Below are 21,687 nucleotides of genomic sequence, written 5' to 3' on the forward strand. Positions count from 1 at the left end.
CTGATGGCACAGCGTGCAAACCACTCGGGTCTTGTCGTCAGCACATTGTTTGAAGAAGTGCCATGCCAGGGAACTCCTTGAAGCTGCCTTTGGGGTGCTCGGTCCCAGATGGCGGAGGTCAGTAGCAGGCAGAGTCTCTTGGCGGCGGGTGTTCTTCTTTTGCCCACTGCTCCCTCTTTTGCTACGCTGTTGGCTCGGTCTCACCACTGCCTCTTCCTCCGAACTGTGAAAGTCAGTGGCACGACCTTCATTCCATGTGGGGTCTAGGACCTCATCGTCCCCTGCATCGTCTTCCACCCAGTCTTTCTCCCTGACCTCCTGTTCAGTCTGCACACTGCAGAAAGACGCAGCAGTTGGCACCTGTGTTTCGTCATCATCAGAGACGTGCTGAGGTGGTATTCCCATGTCCTCATCATCAGGAAACATAAGTGGTTGTGCGTCAGTGCATTCTATGTCTTCCACCGCTGGGGAAGGGCTAGGTGGATGCCCTTGGGAAACCCTGCCAGCGGAGTCTTCAAACAGCATAAGAGACTGCTGCATAACTTGAGGCTGAGACAGTTTCCCTGGTATGCATGGGGGTGATGTGACAGACTGATGGGCTTGGTTTTCAGGCGCCATCTGTGCGCTTTCTGCAGAAGACTGGGTGGGAGATAATGTGAACGTGCTGGATCCACTGTCGGCCACCCAATTGACTAATGCCTGTACCTGCTCAGGCCTTACCATCCTTAGAACTGGCATTGGGCCCCACCATATATCGCTGTAAATTCTGGCGGCTACTGGGACCTGAGGTAGTTGGTACACTAGGACGTGTGGATGTGGCAGAACGGCCACGTCCTCTCCCAGCACCAGAGGGTCCACTAACACCACCACGACCATGTCCACGTCCGCGTCCCTTACTAAGATGTTTTCCTCATTGTTATCGTTCACCACAACAACAAAAATATTATTTGGCCCAATGTATTGAATTCAAATTCAGGCCTTTTTTTACAGACACCTAACACTATCTGGCTATCTATTTAGGTACCGTATTACACTAATACAGGCACAGCAGTAACCACAGATTTAGCTGAATATAAATTTGAGGCCTAGTATTTAGGCGCTGGGTGACAGGTATACGTTTACGGACAGAATTCGACTTGGAAATGCACAGTAGCGTGTGTGTGTGAAGTTATTCAGAATGACCCTATGTGCACCTTGAATCTTATATACCCTTTTAGGGATAGATTTAAAATAGCTCTGATACAGCAGAAACCACTAAATTAGGAAATTGCTAAATTGGGAATTGTATTTCAACCCAGAACAAAAACTGTGCTTTGACGGACACTAAATAACTTGCCCAGCCACAGAAATAACCACAGATTTAGCTGACTATAAATTTGAGGCCTAGTATTTAGGCGCTGGGTGACAGGTATAGGTTTACTGACAGAATTCGACTTGGAAATGCACAGTAGCGTGTGTGTGTGTGAAGTTATTCAGAATGACCCTATGTGCACCTTGAATCTTATATACCCTTTTAGGGATAGATTTAAAATAGCTCTGATACAGCAGAAACCACTAAATTAGGAAATTGCTAAATTGGGAATTGTATTTCAACCCAGAACAAAAACTGTGCTTTGACGGACACTAAATAACTTGACCAGCCACAACAGTACAGCAGTAACGACAGATTTAGCTGGATATAAATTTGAGGCCTAGTATTTAGGCGCTGGGTGACAGGTATAGGTTTACTGACAGTATTAGACTTGGAAATGCACAGTAGCGTGTGTGTGAAGTTATTCAGAATGACCCTATGTGCACCTTGAATCTTATATACCCTTTTAGGGATAGATTTAAAATAGCTCTGATACAGCAGAAACCAATAAATTAGGAAATTGCTAAATTGGGAATTGTATTTCAACCCAGCACAAAAACTGTGCTTTGACGGATACTAAATAACTTGCCCAGCCACAGAAATAACCACAGATTTAGCTGACTATAAATTTGAGGCCTAGTATTTAGGCGCTGGGCGACAGGTATAGGTTTACTGACAGAATTCGACTTGGAAAATGCACAGTAGCGTGTGTGTGTGAAGTTATTCAGAATGACCCTATGTGCACCTTGAATCTTATATACCCTTTTAGGGATAGATTTAAAATAGCTCTGATACAGCAGAAACCAATAAATTAGGAAATTGCTAAATTGGGAATTGTATTTCAACCCAGCACAAAAACTGTGCTTTGACGGATACTAAATAACTTGCCCAGCCACAGAAATAACCACAGATTTAGCTGACTATAAATTTGAGGCCTAGTATTTAGGCGCTGGGTGACAGGTATAGGTTTACTGACAGAATTCGACTTGGAAATGCACAGTAGCGTGTGTGTGTGTGAAGTTATTCAGAATGACCCTATGTGCACCTTGAATCTTATATACCCTTTTAGGGATAGATTTAAAATAGCTCTGATACAGCAGAAACTACTAAATTAGGAAATTGCTAAATTGGGAATTGTATTTCAACCCAGAACAAAAAATGTGCTTTGACGGACACTAAATAACTTGACCAGCCACAACAGTACAGCAGTAACGACAGATTTAGCTGGATATAAATTTGAGGCCTAGTATTTAGGCGCTGGGTGACAGGTATAGGTTTACTGACAGTATTAGACTTGGAAATGCACAGTAGCGTGTGTGTGAAGTTATTCAGAATGACCCTATGTGCACCTTGAATCTTATATACCCTTTTAGGGATAGATTTAAAATAGCTCTGATACAGCAGAAACCAATAAATTAGGAAAGTGCTAAATTGGGAATTGTATTTCAACCCAGCACAAAAACTGTGCTTTGACGGACACTAAATAACTTGCCCAGCCACAGAAATAACCACAGATTTAGCTGACTATAAATTTGAGGCCTAGTATTTAGGCGCTGGGTGACAGGTATAGGTTTACTGACAGAATTCGACTTGGAAAAGCACAGTAGCATGTGTGTGTGTGAAGTTATTCAGAATGACCCTATGTGCACCTTGAATCTTATATACCCTTTTAGGGATAGATTTAAAATAGCTCTGATACAGCAGAAACCTCTAAATTAGGAAATTGCTAAATTGGGAATTGTATTTCAACCCAGAACAAAAAATGTGCTTTGACGGACACTAAATAACTTGACCAGCCACAACAGTACAGCAGTAACGACAGATTTAGCTGGATATAAATTTGAGGCCTAGTATTTAGGCGCTGGGTGACAGGTATAGGTTTACTGACAGAATTCGACTTGCAAATGCACAGTAGCGTGTGTGTGTGAAGTTATTCAGAATGACCCTATGTGCACCTTGAATCTTATATACCCTTTTAGGGATAGATTTAAAATAGCTCTGATACAGCAGAAACCACTAAATTAGGAAATTGCTAAATTGGGAATTGTATTTCAACCCAGAACAAAAACTGTGCTTTGACAGACACTAAATAACTTGCCCAGCCACAGAAATAACCACAGATTTAGCTGACTATAAATTTGAGGCCTAGTATTTAGGCGCTGGGTGACAGTTATAGGTTTACTGACAGAAATCGACTTGGAAATGCACAGTAGCGTGTGTGTGTGAAGTTATTCAGAATGACCCTATGTGCACCTTGAATCTTATATACCCTTTCAGGGATAGATTTAAAATAGCTCTGATACAGCAGAAACCACTAAATTTGGAAATTGCTAAATTGGGAATTGTATTTCAACCCAGAACAGAAAATGTGCTTTGACGGACACTAAATAACTTGACCAGCCACAACAGTACAGCAGTAATGACAGATTTAGCAGGATATAAATTTGAGGCCTAGTATTTAGGCGCTGGGTGACAGGTATAGGTTTACTGACAGAATTAGACTGCGATATGGCCAAAAAATAACCACACTATTGTTGGTTAAATACACTTGGTGTGACAGCTTGACCAACCACACTATTGAGGGTTAAATGCACTTGGTGACAGGCTCAGCTTGCCCCTGATGTAGTATATGGCCAAAAAATAACCAGACTATTGCTGGTTAAATGCACTTGGTGTGACAGCTTCACCCTGATGTAGGATTTAGCCAAAAAACAACCACACCATTGAGGGTTAAATGCACTTGGTGACAGGCTCAGCTTGCCCCTGATGTATTATATGGCCAAAACATAAACAGACTATTGCTGGTTAAATGCACTTGGTGTGACAGCTTCACCCTGGTGTAGGATTTAGCCAAAAAACAACCACACCATTGAGGGTTAAATGCACTTGGTGACAGGCTCAGCTTGCCCCTGATGTAGTATATGGCCAAAAAATAAACAGACTATTGCTGGTTAAATGCACTTGGTGTGACAGCTTCACCCTGATGTAGGATTTAGCCAAAAAACAACCACACCATTGAGGGTTAAATGCAGTTGGTGACAGGCTCAGCTTGCCCCTGATGTAGTATATGGCCAAAAAATAACCAGACTATTGCTGGTTAAAGGGGTTGTCTGGGATTGGGGACCTGGGTCTGCAATGTACAATGGTCCCCTAAATATTACATTCATGCCTGTCCTTCCCTTACCAGACATTTCTGATGGCCCTTTTTCACTTCACAAATTTTCAGCCGGAAGTGCAGTTTCTCTCACAGTCAGTGACGCACCGGGTCCCTTTCTGCATAGCAAAGCCTCTCCTTCCGCTTCACAAGGAGCCCGGTGACGTCACAGTCAGCCTCTAATTATTCCAAGCGCATGGAGGGGCAGTAACTATGCGGCAACAGAAGCGCGAAGCCACGCCCCTTTACGGCGCGAAGCCATGCCCATCGTAGCGCTAAGCCACGCCCCTCGCCGAGCAGGGCGCATTCTTAGTAAGGAAGGAGGCGTTTAGCTACGCTGGGACCCAGAAAGCATTGAGGCAGGAAGTTACCGCACACATAAACAGAAAGGTAAACAATCAGTGGGGGACTGTAGGAGCCCTGCTGAAGTGTAAAAATACCTAAAGACATCTGGGGGGACCTTCAAACCGCTATTAATAGTGATTTAACTGGTTTAAAAAAATAATCTTGATCCCGGACAACCCCTTTAAATGCACTTGGTGTGACAGCTTCACCCTGATATAGGATTTAGCCAAAAAACAACCACACCATTGAGTGTTTAATGCACTTGGTGGCAGCTTGTGCTGGCACACCACAGGACACAAAATGGCCGCCGATCACCCCAGAAAAAAGTGACTGAAAAACGCTCTGGGCAGCCTAAAAACAGTGAGCAATTCAATAGCAGCAGTTCAATCATCCACAGCTGCAGATCGATCTCTGAATGAAGTCCTTTGGAGGAGTTAATCACTGCCTAATCTCGCCCTAACGTGGCAGCTGCAACCTCTCCCTATGCTGATCAGAGCAGAGTGACGGGCGGCGCTATGTGACTCCAGCTTAAATAGAGGCTGGGTCACATGGTGCTCTGGCCAATCACAGCCATGCCAATAGTAGGCATGGCTGTGACGGCCTCTTGGGGCAAGTAGTATGACGCTTGTTGATTGGCTGCTTTGCAGCCTTTCAAAAAGCGCCAAGAAAGCGACGAACACCGAACCCGAACCCGGACTTTTACGAAAATGTTCGGGTCCGTGTCACGGACACCCCAAAATTCGGTACGAACCCGAAATATACAGTTCGGGTTCGCTCATCCCTACTCCTGAGTCAAAAAGGCAGAAGAACTGGTATCACAATATTCTGGACATACCAAAGGTTGGTAAATGTCCACTAATTTTTTTGCAAATTAGTGCTAGAGATAAGCAAGTGTTCAGACTGTACCCAGCTTTCATATCCCTTCATTTCCTATTAAGGAACCATATTTCCACCAATAAAAACAACGACTAAAGTATGAATCTATATATTAGCCTCATTTTTCTTCATTGGATAAGTAATGATTCCATAATTGGAAATGTGCTGATCACTGAATTGAAAGACATATGTATTTTCTGGCAGTGGGTATAGAACCACTTTGTTAATTGACATAGTAACATAGTATATAAGGCCGAAAACAGACATTTGTCCATCCAGTTCGGCCTGTTTTCCTGCAAGTTGATCCAGAGGAAGGCAAAAAAAAAAAAAAAATGTGAGGTAGAAGCCAATTTTCCCCACTTAAGGGAATCTGTCACCTATTTTGACCATATAAAACCGTTAACATAGCAATGTGCAATAAAGTACCTTCTTACCTACATGTGTCTTCTTTCTTTTATTCAACTTTTCATTCTTATTAAAAAGAAATTTTTCTGATATGCAAATGAAGTCTCAAGGTGCCCAGAGGGGCATTATTACTCTGCTCTAGTGCCCAGTAACGCCCCCCTGCAGTGCCCAGCCCGCCTTTCTTCCAAACCAAGCACGCCTCCTAAGAAATAAATATCCTCCCACATACTTGCCGAATGGCGCAGCCCCCTCCCCACTACGTCATTTAATTTATTCACTGCACGCACCGGCCCTTGCTTCCTCCTCTAGAATCTCTCAGAGGCAACAGCGCTCTGTTTACGTCACTGGGCTCGGCGCATGCCCAGTGACACTAGTGAGGCTGTTGCCCTCTGGAGCAGGAGTATCGTGCAGGCGCAGGCACTCAGCGATACTGCGCCTGCTCGGGATTTCGGAGGACAAGAGAGGAGGAAGCAAGGGCCGGTGCGTGCAGTGAATAAATTAAATGACGTAGTGGGAAGGGGGCGGCGCCGTAGCCAAAGAGAGGAGGGAGCACAGACGATGCAGTGAATAAATTAAATGACGTAGTGTGGAGGGGGCGGCGCCGTTCGGCAAGTATGTGGGAGGATATTTATTTCTTAGGTGGCGTGCTGGGCTTGGAAGAAAGGCGGGCTGGGCACTGCAGGGGGCGTTACTGGGCACTAGAGCAGAGTGCCCTCTGGGCACCTTGAGACTTCATTTGCATATCAGAAAAATTGCTTTTTAATAAGAATGAAAAGTTGAATAAAAGAAAGAAGACACATGTAGGTAAGAAGGTACTTTATTGCACATTGCTATGTTAATGGTTTTATATGGTCAAAATAGGTGACAGATTCCCTTTAAGGGGAAAAAAATTCCTTCCCGACTCCATTCAGGCAATCAGATAACTTCCTGGATCAATGACCCCTCTCTACTAGCTGTAGCCTGTAATATTAATGGTTCAATAGTCTGAGACTATAAATTCCTGTTTCTGGTCTTTTATTTAAAATATAACTTTTATTCTTTATTTTTAAATTCTAAACCAAAACCAAAACCCAAAGAGAAAAGATTTAAAAATACATATGGAGGGATACTTTGTTGGGGGCTCAAGTGTGTAAGGATTACTATCACTTAATATAGTGGAATCAGGGGGATATTATTTTCATATCCACCTGGGGGTAGTATGTTAGTAGTCTGTATAATTGTTGTTTTTATAATGTCTGCAGTGTCATCTGGCACCAAACACTCTGTAAACTAGACTACACTATTGTCACGACCATGTTTATGGCCGTGACTCCTTGGGAGCAGCATACAGTTGCCCGCGGTTTGGGTTGTGGTGTCAACCACAGCTTGAGGCATAATGTTGTTAGCCTCAGGTGCGTTTGCCGCAGACAACAGGTATGTGTGCGGTTCCCTTGGAGTTGTGTGCGTGTTAGTATGCACTTTCGTATGTCTTTGTGCACTCTGTGTTATGTGTGGTGTGCACTTACATCTTCCCCTCACTGTGGTTGCCCATGGCAACGTTTGGTCGTTGTGTGTACATGTGGTGGCAGTGTCCCGGCCTTCGGGCTGACTCCCAGGACATGAGTGCCACCCATGTCGTTGCCTGCAGCAACAGCCACAGTGTGTTTCGTGTTTTGGACACTTCTCCTTTTAAGTTGTGTTTTCCCTTCCCTGGTGCTGGAAGGGTTAACTCCTTTCCCAGTGTGTGTGTGTCACTGGGTGTGTCCGACTGTGGGGTGTGGCTTCTTGGCCTATATAGCCTCACTGTTAGCACAGGTCTAAGAGTTGCTTCAGCCATGCTTAGCTGGAGCAGCCTCCTGTGTTTTCTACCTGCCAGTGAGAGCCACCCCTGTGGTCATAAAGATATTGTCACATTATGTTTATGTCATGTTGTATGTGATGTCCATGTGATGTTCTGTTGGGACCTTCCTTTGTTGTTTTGTGCAGCTTATGGTTCTGGATTCCTGTGTGCACAGGGATCCAGTCAGCAAGGCTGTGGCAGGTTGGTGGAACTACTTAGTTCGCCTGCCATATCCGTAAGTCTGTTTGTGTTCCCCTTTTCCCTGCAGCTTGGCCATTGAGACCCCTGTTCCTCCGTGTCCTGGAGGTGACCTGCTCCCTAATCCTGTCTTCCTGGCCGAGCAGCCTAACATCACCGGGCATCGCACAGCTGAGGGTTTTCCCCATCCTCAGCCGTGACAACTCTATTAGCTGATCGACCGTAGGGAACCAACTTTTGCTACTTTGGAATATTCTCCTTTCTAGGATTCTACTGTCTCTCCAGTCGATTGCTGCTAACACCTCAAACCAATTAGTCTATGCTGCCGCTATCACACGAGCATGCGCGAGCAGCGTCTGCAGATCGCTGCACTAATGTTCAGATAAGCACCCTACCATAATCTTTAAAACACATTAAAGATGCAGCTCCCCCGACATGTTTCACCGCAAAGGCTGCGTCTTTAGGGTAAATGGAGCCACAACTAACAGTTTACCCACGACAGATGTTAAACTTAATGGCCTATAGTTTCCGGGCTCTGTTTTTGGACTCTTTTTGAATATTGGCACCACATTTGCTATGTGCCAATCCTGTGGAACATTCCCTGTCAGTATAGAGTCTGTAAATATCAGAAATAAGGGTCTGGCTATGACATTACTTAATTCCCTTAGGATACGGGGGTGTATGCCATTTGGTCCTGGCAATTTGTTTATTTTAATATTTTTAAGAAGCCGCTGTACTTCTTCCTGGGTCAGACAGGGCACTTTTAATGGGAAATTACTTTTACATTCTGCATTTCATTTGGCAGTTTATTTTCTTCAGTGAATACAGTAGAGAAAAAAATATTTAATAACTTTTCTATCTTCTCATTGCTCTCTGCAACTCCCTCCTCATCACACTGTAAAGGGCCGTCCCCTTCAGATTTATACTTTTTACCATTTATATAATTGAAGAACATTTTAGGATTAGTTTTACTCTCTTTGGCATTTATTCTCTTGGTCTCTAGTTTGGCCGCTTTTATTAGTTTCTTTCATATTCTATTTTTTTTCCTTATAGTTTTTCAGTACTTTCTCACCACCCTCCTGTTTTAGTGATTTAAATGCTTTCTTTTTGTCATTTATTGCCTTCTTTACTGTTCTATTTATGCACATTGGTTTCTTCTTGTTCATTAACTTTTTATTCCCATAAGGTATGTACCTCTAAAAATTAGATTTTAGGATGCTTTTTAAAATATCCCATTTTGTAGCTGTATTTTTATTTTTGAGGACTTTGTCCCAGTTAGTTAGGCCTATGGCCTCTCTTAGTTGGCAAAATTTAGCTTTTTTGAAGTTTGGTATTTTTTTTCCTCCCTGAAGAAACACTCTTTTGAATGGTAATTGGAAAGTTATTACTTTATGGTCACTATTTCTCAGGTGTCCCCCAACCTGCACATCTGTTATTCTGTCAGGTCTATTGGTTAATAATACGTCTAGTATGGCTGTCCCTCTAGTCAGGTCCTGAACCAGTCGGGAAAGGTAATTGTCTTTGGTTATTGTCAAGACAAATTTAGATTTGTGCTAATCCTAAGGGTTTTTCCTGGCAGTCACCTGGTTTTCACCCTTTAAAGGGAGTCTTTCACCTAAAATGACCATTATACACCACAAACATCATGATATCCATTACATTCCCTATATTATAATCTTACCTTTCATATTGCTGTCCATGACCTCTTAAAAACACTTTTATTCCATATGCTAATTAGGTTCTGAAGGTGCCCAGGGGCAGCGTTTATGCAGACGGTTCCCAGGCCCGGTGCCCAGGCCCCACAAACCCGGCTGCCAAGCTTACTCAGAAGACAGCCATGAGATGCAGGTCTGGGCTGCTGGGGAAGATGAGCTAGGCAGCGGAGGCTGGCAGCTAGATTTTATCATATTCATTGTTAGGTCTACATTATCTTAGTATATTCATATATAATGCTTTAAAGTAAATACTTACAGCATGATATCATAAAAAAATTATGTAACTCCCAGTTTTGTCCAACATAGGCCATAATTTTACTACTATGTATAGATGTATTTCCTTCTTATGCGAACTGTAATAAGGGACCTGCTGTATTTCTAGGGAACATTGAAAACACTGCTGTAAATGATCTGAAGCAACAAGAATTTAATATGCTGCTGACAGAATCTTTTCTTGAAAAAAATCACAGGATTCCAAGATTCCACGCCATTCACACATACAGTAGTTCTAATTTGTATGAACAGCTCTATAAAAAAAGTTGATAGATCCAACTGTTTTGTAAACCATGGAGCGGTGCTATGTGTAGCAAATTGAAGTCAAATAAAGCTGAAATTATTAGAACACGTAAAAAGATTGGACTGTTATATTTGAAATAAAATGGTAGGAACAAGCCCCAAGGCAAGATTCTTAAATTGTAGCTCCCATTAGAGAGCAAATTCATATGGCATAGTTACTTTTTTTAGCATAACATTCAGGCAACTGTGCTCCTCTATACTCCTGTACCTTGAAAAAAAGGAAGAGCTACTCTATTTTATTATGGGCATCCAATATCCAGGGTACATGACTTCCCAACCTCCCTCCTCTAAGTACGTCAATGGATGGAGCCATGGACAAAATTTAAATGGGTTGTGCAGACAGTAATTAGAAGGGTGTGGATGACATACAGAAAAAAATCTGGTGATAGAGACCTCACCAATCCCCCACCACTCCTCTTTTAATGCTTCCTAGGATGCTGCTGGTTTCTACCACTCAGTCTCTCTTGATACATAGTAAATTACCTCTCAATCAATCACTGGTCACAGTTATGACCTACCTCAGCAAGTGATTGGGTGAGTGGTCATTTCCTGTGACGAGAGGGACCAGGAGGAAGAGTCCAGTGAGGACATAGGAGGAGTTAGAAAGGGAGCAGCAGGAGATAGTTGAGGTGTGTATCTTTCCTGTTATTTTTATGCCATAACTTTTATGCCATGCTAACATTTTACCAGTAGGACAACCCCTTGAAGGCTAGAAATATGTTAGATTGACCAACAATGGTTAGAGAGCATTTCCCAACCCTTCAATGGGCATGCAGAAGACTTCTCAGCCAACACAGTTTATCTTTGGAATGACCACAAGCAAGAGCAAAGATCACGCTTCTGATTTGTGTCCCAACATTAAAATGTGTTTCTTGTTCAATGATTCCAGCAGCAAATTCCAGATTGATATTTCTGTACTTTAAATGAAGTAGTCTGGACACTTCTTCAGACGACTGGATTATTTAGTGATTCTATAATATTCGATTTAATCACTTCTTTAATCACTGGTTTTAGGCTTCTTTTAATAAAACACATTAATCACATTAATTATATTGGACATGTAGTTTTATAATCTCCCTGGGCTTTTAGCTGAATAAAAATAAGATACTTTAGGATTTTTATAATTTCTCTGTGTTGTTTATTTTAACTACAGTATCTGTCTGCAGGGTCTAATATTAGGTGTGGATGGCCTGTGTGGCTGCACAAAGTCCATTCACCTTCCCTGCTTAAGGGGGATCTACCAGGCTACCCCGTGGAATCCCTTTCATTTCCAATATGCTGCTACACTCACATTCAGTTACTAGTGGACTATTATTCCCTTTGTTTTACTTTTAGGCCCACAGCCAACTGCATAATTTGCATAATGCTCTTGTACTCAAGAACTGGAGAAAGACAATGCAGTAGACCAAACATCATCTGCATAGGGTGTCCTGCTACTCCTTATCCACACTTCTTGGTTTCCACACTCTAAGCAATGATGGGGTCATTTGAAATAATTAGAAGTCTTTCAGAGGGTGGCATTGTGAGCAAGGGCATTCCACTGTCAGTACCAGTAGTGCATATCATTTAGGTACAACTGTATATGGTGGCATTATGTGGGCTGTATATAAAACTATTATTTTGGCACTATATGGCATATACTATCTATATATAAAGAAGGATGTATATATGTGTGTATGTACAGTACAGACCAAAAGTTTGGACACACCTTCTCATTCAAAGAGTTTTCTTTATTTTCATGACTATGAAAATTGTAGATTCACACTGAAGGCATCAAAACTATGAAATAACACATGTGGAATTATATACATAACAAAAAAGTGTGAAACAACTGAAAATATGTCATATTCTAGGTTCTTCAAAGCAGCCACCTTTTGCTTTAATTTTGCTTTGCACACTCTCGGCATTCTCTTGATGAGCTTCAAGAGGTAGTCACCTGAAATGGTTTTCACTTCACAGGTGTGCCCTGTCAGGTTTAATAAGTGGGATTTCTTGCCTTATAAATGGGGTTGGGACCATTAGTTGCGTTGTGGAGAAGTCAGGTGGATACACAGCTGATAGTCCTACTGAATAGACTGTTAGAATTTGTATTATGGCAAGAAAAAAGCAGCTAAGTAAAGAAAAATGAGTGGCCATCATTACTTTAAGAAATGAAGGTCAGTCAGTCCGAAAAATTGGGAAAACTTTGAAAGTGTCCCCAAGTGCAGTCACAAAAACCATCAAGCGCTACAAAGAAACTGGCTCACATGCGGACCGCCCCAGGAAAGGAAGACCAAGAGTCACCTCTGCTGCGGAGGATAAGTTCATCCGAGTCACCAGCTTCAGAAATCGCAGGTTAACAGCAGCTCAGATTAGAGACCAGGTCAATGCCACACAGAGTTCTAGCAGCAGACACATCTCTAGAACAACTGTTAAGAGGACACTGTGTGAATCAGGCCTCCATGGTAGAATATCTGCTAGGAAACCACTGCTAAGGACAGGCAACAAGCAGAAGAGACTTGTTTGGGCTAAAGAACACAAGGAATGGACATTAGACCAGTGGAAATCTGTGCTTTGGTCTGATAAGTCCAAATTTGAGATCTTTGGTTCCAACCATTGTGTCTTTGTACGACGCAGAAAAGGTGAACGGATGGACTCTACATGCCTGGTTCCCACCGTGAAGCATGGAGGGGGAGGTGTGATGGTGTGGGGGTTCTTTGCTGGTGACACTGTTGGGGATTTATTCAAAATTGAAGGCATACTGAAACAGCATGGCTACCACAGCATCTTGCAGCGGCATGCTATTCCATCCGGTTTGCGTTTAGTTGGACCATCATTTATTTTTCAACAGGACAATGACCCCAAACACACCTCCAGGCTGTGTAAGGGCTATTTGACCATGAAGGAGAGTGTTGGGGTGCTGCGCCAGATGACCTGGCCTCCACAGTCACCGGACCTGAACTGAACCGCAGAGTAAAGGCAAAAGGGCCAACAAGTGCTAAGCATCTCTGGGAACTCCTTCAAGACTGTTGGAAGACCATTTCAGGTGACTACCTCTTGAAGCTCATCAAGAGAATGCCAAGAGTGTGCAAAGCAGTAATCAAAGCAAAAGGTGACTACTTTGAAGAACCTAGAATATGACATATTTTCAGTTGTTTCACACTTTTTTATGTATATAATTCCACATGAGTTAATTCATAGTTTTGATGCCTTCAGTGTGAATCTACAATTTTCATGAAAATAAAAAATAAAGAAAACTCTTTGAATGAGAAGGTGTGTCCAAACTTTTGGTCTGTACTGTATGTTCAGCGATCACTCAAAAACCCAACCATCGATTTCAACGAAACTTGGTATACACATCCCTTGCTACCTGGAAAGAAATCTTGTGGGGGTCTCAGCTCTCTAGGATGCACCGTTCCTGAGATATTCCAAAACAATAACCTGCATTAGCCAAGTCTTAATCTTCATATACCAACTGACATACACACGGTCACATGTCCCAAGCTCACAGGCCCTTTACTTCAGGTTTCCATAACAACCCAGCCATTTTTCTACATTGCTGTAGGTCAGCTTTAGGCTAGTGCTCCACGACGACATGTGTCACGCGGCAATAAGATGCACAAAACATAGGGCACAACTACACTGCTACATATGTTGCGCAACAATTTTTTATAATGATAGTCTATGGTGTTGCACTGTGACATGAGACATGCTGCGACTGCGACCCGACAGTCGCAGAAAAATCCATTGATACCATAGCCTATCATTATAAAAAAAATTGAGACAAAATGTTGCGCAACACATGTCGTTGTGTAGCTTTAGCATTAAAGGGGCAGGGCGCTGTGGAGGTCACTGTTAAAGGGACGGGCACTGTGGATGTTACTGTTAAGGGGGCAGGCTGCTGTGGAGGTCACTGTTAAAGGGGCTGACACTGTTGAGGTCACTGCTAAGGGGGCAGGGGCCACTATTAAAGGGGCAACTGCTGTGGAGGTCACTGTTAAGGCAGCAGGGTACTGTAAGGTCACTGTTAAGGTAACAGGTTACTGTGGAGGTCACTGTTAAGGGGGGTGGGCCCCTGAGGCAGTCACTGTCAAGGGAGTGGGGTGCTGTCAAACTCACTGTTAAAGGTGCAGGCTGCTGGCAAGGTCAAAGTTAAGGGAATGGGCTGTTGTGGAGGTCCTATTTTAAAGTGGTGGGGCACTGTGGGGGGTCAGTGTTAAGGGGTGGGGGACTGTGGAGGTCACTGATATGGAGGATACTGTTGATATATTTTAATGACACACACAAACATTAAATGAAATAGATTAAATATACCCATGCGAAGCCGGGTCCCTCTGCTAGTATGGGATAAAAACTGAACAGCAGTATTATTTAGACATTATGACGGCTTGGATGTTGTATGGAATTATTATTTATGTCTTTTATGATTCTGTTATTTGGGCACTGAATAGATGGAATGTGTGGACATTGTATGATTATATTAATTGGCACTAAAAACACAGGCAAATAGTAAAATTGTGTTGAAAAAAAACATATAAATGAAAAAAATCTTTTTCCTCAGGGGCTCGAATGTGGTTCTTAAAAAAAAATTACTTTTCATTAATATAAGAGGCTCCAATCTGCCCAGCACTTTTGGAATACATATTTAGCAGATTTTTGGGGGCTGACTTTTTTTTCATATGACCTCACGTTCACTCTTGAGCAACAGCTGATTGAAGACTTCACTGAAGCTCCAAACCATAGACTTATTGTCACCTAATTTTCTAAAAGGTTCCTACAAATAGATAATTAGTACGCAACAATGCTAAAAGATGTCACTAGGAGAATAGATTAGAGGCCAGCTGTTACTGTATTTTACAATGAAATATCTTCATTAATTTAAGCTATGAATTTAAAGTAAAATGTGGCAAATTTTCATACATTGAGGAAGGTTTTTTGGTGCTTACAGCAGCCCGTAGCTCAACAGGTGACGTCACCAGCTCCTCTTGTGAGCGTGAGCGTAAGTACAAACGGAGTCTCGCTACCGGCCGGGGCGAACTCCATACAGCCTATTTTCTACCTGCTATTTGCCTCTGTGCAGAAGAAAACGTGCATACTGGAACGCCCGAGAAGGTGGTCCCCTAATCCCACACATCAGAACCAAGGTAATCCTGTTATTTTAAAACTGAGGTGGATAGGTTTTTACACGATCGGAACCAGAGGCTAATAAGGGTCAGGTGATTTAGGTTCAGCGCGGTGTCTTTCCCTTTTATAAATTTTCATACATTGTAAAATTAACCTATTATGGTGTTTAAATCATGTTTTTATGTTATACATATTTTTTAAGAATACACAAGGTCCACCATTCATAATAAGTGATCGTTAAAGTTTATCTACTCCCTCCTGACCTCTGCACAGGTGAAGGAGCATGCCTAGAAAACTGGTCCTGGTTAATGAGGTCTTCTCCAGACTATTGTGTCTAGGGTCCATGTAGCTGCTGTAAAGCATATCTCTACATGCTCTTTAAATAGTTAAAGGGGTTGGCCACTTTGTAAGCACTTATTATAACTGTAGAGAAAGTAGGGAGATATTACACTTACTAATAGATCTTCTTAAAGGGGTTGTCCGGATTCAGAGCGGAACCCGGACATTCCTCAATTTTCACCCAGGCAGCCCCCCTGACAGGAGCATCGGAGCAGTTCATGCTCCGATGCGCTCCTTTGCCCTGTTAAACAAAACAAGGAATGCAACAGCTCACTGCAAACCAAATAAAGTACAAAATTGCATCATAATATTAAATGCTGAACTAATAAGTTAGAGATATTTGGCAAATCGTTTTGTACAAAATTATTTGAGCCCGTCTGCCGACCGTCAAGGCAATCTCTAGTTAGACGGGTTCCTAACACTAAATATATCTGTTATGTGCCATAGCAGCTATCATACAATTCAGAAAGTGCAGGTTCCACTTACATGCTGGATCCGCCTGAATTTCCGTCATTTTCGGTGCCAAAATGGCCTCCACTATATCCAGGGAAAGCAGTCACCAGCATGCACGCCGGGCCCACTCCACACCACCCCCGGCGCCACACGGTCACCAAGGACTGCAATGAGAGTCCACACACTATCTCTCTCCTGGTGCCATGTGGCTTCAGTGAGTGATGGGGAGTGGGCCAGGCTATATACTAACACTAATTAAAATCAACCTGTGGGACAAACGAGCTGGTCAGGAGTGCACGACTAAAGAGGCAGCCACACCTCCAGCACAAACTGCAGAGAAAAAAGGGGGGTCAGTCAGCACATCCCAAAGCGCAGGGGCACGTTGCTATGGCTGAGAACAAGACTGTTAAACAAAACAAGGAATGCAACAGCTCACTGCAAACCAAATAAAGTACAAAATTGCATCATAATATCAAATGCTGAACTAATAAGTTAGAGATATTTGGCAAATCGTTTTGTACAAAATTATTTGAGCCCGTCTGCCGACCGTCAAGGCAATCTCTAGTTAGACGGGTTCCTAACACTAAATATATCTGTTATGTGCCATAGCAGCTATCATACAATTCAGAAAGTGCAGGTTCCACTTACATGCTGGATCCGCCTGAATTTCCGTCATTTTCGGTGCCAAAATGGCCTCCACTATATCCAGGGAAAGCAGTCACCAGCATGCACGCCGGGCCCACTCCACACCACCCCCGGCGCCACACGGTCACCAAGGACTGCAATGAGAGTCCACACACTATCTCTCTCCTGGTGCCATGTGGCTTCAGTGAGTGATGGGGAGTGGGCCAGGCTATATACTAACACTAATTAAAATCAACCTGTGGGACAAACGAGCTGGTCAGGAGTGCACGACTAAAGAGGCAGCCACACCTCCAGCACAAACTGCAGAGAAAAAAGGGGGGTCAGTCAGCACATCCCAAAGCGCAGGGGCACGTTGCTATGGCTGAGAACAAGACTGTTAAACAAAACAAGGAATGCAACAGCTCACTGCAAACCAAATAAAGTACAAAATTGCATCATAATATCAAATGCTGAACTAATAATTTAGAGATATTTGGCAAATCGTTTTGTACAAAATTATTTGAGCCCGTCTGCCGACCGTCAAGGCAATCTCTAGTTAGACGGGTTCCTAACACTAAATATATCTGTTATGTGCCAACAGATATATTTAGTGTTAGGAACCCGTCTAACTAGAGATTGCCTTGACGGTCGGCAGACGGGCTCAAATAATTTTGTACAAAACGATTTGCCAAATATCTCTAACTTATTAGTTCAGCATTTGATATTATGATGCAATTTTGTACTTTATTTGGTTTGCAGTGAGCTGTTGCATTCCTTGTTTTGTTTAACAGTCTTGTTCTCAGCCATAGCAACGTGCCCCTGCGCTTTGGGATGTGCTGACTGACCCCCCTTTTTTCTCTGCAGTTTGTGCTGGAGGTGTGGCTGCCTCTTTAGTCGTGCACTCCTGACCAGCTCGTTTGTCCCACAGGTTGATTTTAATTAGTGTTAGTATATAGCCTGGCCCACTCCCCATCACTCACTGAAGCCACATGGCACCAGGAGAGAGATAGTGTGTGGACTCTCATTGCAGTCCTTGGTGACCAGTGTGGCGCCGGGGGTGGTGTGGAGTGGGCCCGGCGTGCATGCTGGTGACTGCTTTCCCTGGATATAGTGGAGGCCATTTTGGCACCGAAAATGACGGAAATTCAGGCGGATCCAGCATGTAAGTGGAACCTGCACTTTCTGAATTGTATGATAGCTGCTATGGCACATAACAGATATATTTAGTGTTAGGAACCCGTCTAACTAGAGATTGCCTTGACGGTCGGCAGACGGGCTCAAATAATTTTGTACAAAACGATTTGCCAAATATCTCTAACTTATTAGTTCAGCATTTGATATTATGATGCAATTTTGTACTTTATTTGGTTTGCAGTGAGCTGTTGCATTCCTTGTTTTGTTTAACAGTCTTGTTCTCAGCCATAGCAACGTGCCCCTGCGCTTTGGGATGTGCTGACTGACCCCCCTTTTTTCTCTGCAGTTTGTGCTGGAGGTGTGGCTGCCTCTTTAGTCGTGCACTCCTGACCAGCTCGTTTGTCCCACAGGTTGATTTTAATTAGTGTTAGTATATAGCCTGGCCCACTCCCCATCACTCACTGAAGCCACATGGCACCAGGAGAGAGATAGTGTGTGGACTCTCATTGCAGTCCTTGGTGACCAGTGTGGCGCCAGGGGTGGTGTGGAGTGGGCCCGGCGTGCATGCTGGTGACTGCTTTCCCTGGATATAGTGGAGGCCATTTTGGCACCGAAAATGACGGAAATTCAGGCGGATCCAGCATGTAAGTGGAACCTGCACTTTCTGAATTGTATGATAGCTGCTATGGCACATAACAGATATATTTAGTGTTAGGAACCCGTCTAACTAGAGATTGCCTTGACGGTCGGCAGACGGGCTCAAATAATTTTGTACAAAACGATTTGCCAAATATCTCTAACTTATTAGTTCAGCATTTGATATTATGATGCAATTTTGTACTTTATTTGGTTTGCAGTGAGCTGTTGCATTCCTTGTTTTGTTTAACAGTCTTGTTCTCAGCCATAGCAACGTGCCCCTGCGCTTTGGGATGTGCTGACTGACCCCCCTTTTTTCTCTGCTCCTTTGCCCTGCCCTAAATCGCGTAGGGCAAAGGCATTTTTTGGAGATCCGGTGACATACCGGGCTCTCCATGGGGCTGCCAGTAAAACGGCCAGGGCAGTGCTAAAGCCCGCCCATCAGAGCCGGTGACGTCACCGAACACACTGCCGGGCGGAGGCTTCCGCCAGGCAGTGTGTTATGAAAAACAAAAGAGCCCGTGCCCTGCTAAAGCCCGCCCATCAGAGCCAGTGACGTCACCGAACACACTGGCGGGTGGAGGCTTCCGCCAGGCAGTTTGTTATGATAAACATGATATGATAAACAAAAGATTCCGTGCCCTGCGCCATTTAGCGCAGGGCAATGGAGCGCATCGGAGCATTCTGCTCTGAACCTGGACAACACCTTTAAGCAGATCTGCCTGGTTTCCTGGCTATTGGCAGCCATGCCCCCTCCTGTCCTGCTCTCACAGCTGCCTGTCTTGTCCATAGCTGCAGGTGCCATGGAGGAGCAAACTTGTCCATGCCTGAAGGGAGTGTGCTGCTCCCTGGGTCCTAAAGCTCCCTGCTTGTATCAGATGTGCTTTCCTTCAGTGACTGGCACTCCTGGCTGTGCAGGGCTGGAGGGGCTTAGCAGGAAGATTCAAGCAGAAATAAAGAAACTTTTGCAGGAGAAAGGGAGACTGTGAGGAGAAGCTGTGATGGCTGATGGAAGCTGACTGTCTGTAGACGCCATCCACTCTGTCTCCTGTACTGAGAGAGGATGTAGCAGTGAACCCCCCCCAATACAGGTGTATGTGACACCCACCACTGTATACTTAATATAGAGATGTGTGACCCTCTGTATTCTGTATGCAGTGATATGTGACCCCCACCACCACTGTATACTGTATATAGAGATATGTGACCCTCTGTATACTGTATGCAGTGATATGTGACCACCACCACCACCACTGTATAAAGAAATGTGTGACCCTCTGTATACTGTATGCAGTGATATGTGACCACCCCCACTGTATATAGAGATGTGTGACCCTCTGTATATTGTATGCAGTTATATGTGACCCCCACCACCACTGTATACTGTATATAGAGATGTGTGACCCTCTGCATACTGTATGGAGTTATATGTGACCACCACCATCACCACCATTGTATACTGTATATAGAGATGTGTGACCCTCTGTATACTGTATGCGGTGATATGTGACCACCACCACTGTATATAGAGATGTATGACCCTCTGTACCGGAGGATCTCATTATTATCATTCTACACAGTGTACAGGGAAGGGGTGTCTCTATATACAGTATACAGGTAGGACACATACAACTATATACTGTTTATACCGTGTACACTGGTAATGTGTGACCCCTGTATACTGTATATACTGATATGTGACTCCCACCACTGTATACAGAGATTTGTGACATCCACCACTGTATATAGAGATACATGACCCCCTCTACACTGTATACAGTGATGTGTGACCCCCTGTATACAGAGATGTGAGACCCCCTTTATACTGTATATACAGATGTGTGACCCCCCTGTACATTGTATATACAGATGTGTGACCCCCTCCCCCCGTACACTGTATACAGAGATGTCTGACTACACTCATTTCTCTTTTTCCCAGGTGAAGGGTAATCATATATTCATAGATGATTTCTAGGCTGTCAGCTGGGAGCAGGTCGTGTGATGATAGACAGGATGCTCCTCGCTATGTGAGCAGATCAATTTGTACTTCATTTGAGTCAGTAAACTGGCGAAAATGAACATAAATTTGTTGAGGCGACTGGTCATGCCCCTCCCTGCCATTGTGATGCCCCCTCTTTTTATTTATTTGTTTTAAAAAAAATTTAAAGGCACAGTTAAAAAGTTGCATACACATAATTTGTGCCGCCCCAAATATTAAAATCATTGGTGGCAGTGGCCACAAGGTCCCCTCTTTATTGGTGGCAGTGGCAGCTTGTAATCGGAGCCCCAGCAGTGTATTCATGGGGCTCCAATCGGTTACCATGGCAGCCAGGACGCTACTGAAGCCCTGGCTGTCATGGTAAGCTCCCTGCTGCTATGTGCATTATGCACAGGGCAGCAGGGACAGTGTAAAGTCCTAGAGATCTATTAGGGCGAATAGGACAAGGGATTAAAAGATCTAGCACCTAAGGGTAATAGTTTTTAAATAAAATAAAAAAGTTAAAAAACACCAAATTATTAAGTATAAATCGCCCCCTTTCCCAAATTTACATATAAAATATATAAACAATAAATAAACCAAATTAAATATTGCCACGTCTAAAAAGTCTAAACTATTAAAATATAAAAGAAAAACTCATATGCGGTGAACCCCATAACAAAATAAAACAGCACGATTCGCAATTTTTTGTAGTCACCTTTCCCCCCCAAAAAATAGGATAGGCCTGTTCAATTATGGGCCAGACGTTCCATAAAATGTGGAATGCACACAGATTTTTTGGTGTTTTATTTTTCTCGCGTGGTATACAATGATATGGAGTAACGCAATACTTTTTTATGGCATCGAAACCAAATTAAAATTTTGGTATGAAAAAAATCCTACTACACTGTACTTTTTAGTCTCCTTACAGCACTTGAACATGTGATCTTTTGATCGCATGCCCCATAGATTGCAATAGAA

The sequence above is a fragment of the Bufo gargarizans genome, chromosome 3 (assembly GCF_014858855.1).
Source record: "Bufo gargarizans isolate SCDJY-AF-19 chromosome 3, ASM1485885v1, whole genome shotgun sequence".
NCBI lineage: Eukaryota > Metazoa > Chordata > Amphibia > Anura > Bufonidae > Bufo > Bufo gargarizans.